Raw genomic sequence first — 2,309 nt, 5'->3', positions numbered from 1 at the left:
TCATTGGGCAAGGGCGGCGAGTGATGCAGAGTGATACATTGAGTGCCGTGCAGTGGCAGACATAAGCCGCGTAGAACGTAGGCGCGGAGCAGAGGCCGGAGGATGTCAGAGAGTGTGGCCGGCGAGGGGTGCACCTCTGCGGGCATGCCTCCGACGTCTAGCCCCCGTTGGTCACGGGGGCTCGGCCAAGCACGCGCCGCCGGCCCCGCAGAGCTGGTTCTCGCCTGGAGTGCGAGCCTTGCCCCGAGCATGGACTTCCGAAGTGATGACGTCAGCGGGAGCAGCCGCTCGGCCGTATCCGGCCGCATGTCACTGTCCCCCGGCCAGACTTGGCGGCAAGTCCCGGGGAGGGGCAAGCCCATGGAAGTAGGAGCTCAGCGGGAGCAGCCAGTTGGCCTATCCGGCCACATGTCACTGTCCCCCGGCCAGACTTGGCGGCAAGTCCCGGGGAGGAACAAGCCCATGGAAGTAGGAGCTCCTACTTCCAAAGTGATGACGTCAGCGGGAGCAGCCGCTCGGCCGTATCCGGCCGCATGTCACTGTTCCCCGGCCAGACTTGGCGGCAAGTCCCGGGGAGGGGCAAGCCCATGGAAGTAGGAGCTCAGCGGGAGCAGCCAGTTGGCCTATCCGGCCACATGTCACTGTCCCCCGGCCAGACTTGGCGGCAAGTCCCGGGGAGGAACAAGCCCATGGAAGTAGGAGCTCCTACTTCCAAAGTGATGACGTCAGCGGGAGCAGCCGCTCGGCCGTATCCGGCGGCATGTCACTGTCCCCCGGCCAGACTTGGCGGCAAGTCCCGGGGAGGAACAAGCCCATGGAAGTAGGAGCTCAGCGGGAGCAGCCAGTTGGCCTATGCGGCCACATGTCACTGTCCCCCGGCCAGACTTGGCGGCAAGTCCCGGGGAGGAACAAGCCCATGGAAGTAGGAGCTCCTACTTCCAAAGTGATGACGTCAGCGGGAGCAGCCGCTCGGCCGTATCCGGCGGCATGTCACTGTCCCCCGGCCAGACTTGGCGGCAAGTCCCGGGGAGGGGCAAGCCCATGGAAGTAGGAGCTCAGCGGGAGCAGCCAGTTGGCCTATGCGGCCACATGTCACTGTCCCCCGGCCAGACTTGGCGGCAAGTCCCGGGGAGGAACAAGCCCATGGAAGTAGGAGCTCCTACTTCCAAAGTGATGACGTCAGCGGGAGCAGCCGCTCGGCCGTATCCGGCCGCATGTCACTGTTCCCCGGCCAGACTTGGCGGCAAGTCCCGGGGAGGGGCAAGCCCATGGAAGTAGGAGCTCAGCGGGAGCAGCCAGTTGGCCTATCCGGCCACATGTCACTGTCCCCCGGCCAGACTTGGCGGCAAGTCCCGGGGAGGAACAAGCCCATGGAAGTAGGAGCTCCTACTTCCAAAGTGATGACGTCAGCGGGAGCAGCCGCTCGGCCGTATCCGGCCGCATGTCACTGTTCCCCGGCCAGACTTGGCGGCAAGTCCCGGGGAGGAATAATGCCCATGGAAGTAGGAGCTCCTACTTCCAAAGGGGCAAGTCAGCGGGAGAAGCCACTTCGCCTACCCGGCCAAGTGTCACTGTCCCCCGGCCAGACTTGGCGGCAAGTCCCGGGGAGGAATAATGCCCATGGAAGTAGGAGCTCCTACTTCCAAAGGGGCAAGTCAGCGGGAGAAGCCACTTCGCCTACCCGGCCAAGTGTCACTGTCCCCCGGCCAGACTTGGCGGCAAGTCCCGGGGAGGAATAATGCCCATGGAAGTAGGAGCTCCTACTTCCAAAGGGGCAAGTCAGCGGGAGAAGCCACTTCGCCTACCCGGCCAAGTGTCACTGTCCCCCGGCCAGACTTGGCGGCAAGTCCCGGGGAGGAATAATGCCCATGGAAGTAGGAGCTCCTACTTCCAAAGGGGCAAGTCAGCGGGAGAAGCCACTTCGCCTACCCGGCCAAGTGTCACTGTCCCCCGGCCAGACTTGGCGGCAAGTCCCGGGGAGGAATAATGCCCATGGAAGTAGGAGCTCCTACTTCCAAAGGGGCAAGTCAGCGGGAGAAGCCACTTCGCCTACCCGGCCAAGTGTCACTGTCCCCCGGCCAGACTTGGCGGCAAGTCCCGGGGAGGAATAATGCCCATGGAAGTAGGAGCTCCTACTTCCAAAGGGGCAAGTCAGCGGGAGAAGCCACTTCGCCTATCCGGCCAAGAGTCACTGTTCCCCGGCCACACTAGGCAGTAGGTCCCGGGGAGGAATAATGCCCATGGAAGTAGGAGCTACTACTTCCAAAGGGGCAAGTCAGCGGGAGAAGCCAGTTGGCCTATCCGGCCTA

Source organism: Engystomops pustulosus, unplaced genomic scaffold (assembly GCF_040894005.1).
Source record: "Engystomops pustulosus unplaced genomic scaffold, aEngPut4.maternal MAT_SCAFFOLD_686, whole genome shotgun sequence".
NCBI classification, from domain to species: Eukaryota; Metazoa; Chordata; class Amphibia; order Anura; family Leptodactylidae; genus Engystomops; species Engystomops pustulosus.
This window is presented reverse-complemented; position numbering follows the sequence as displayed.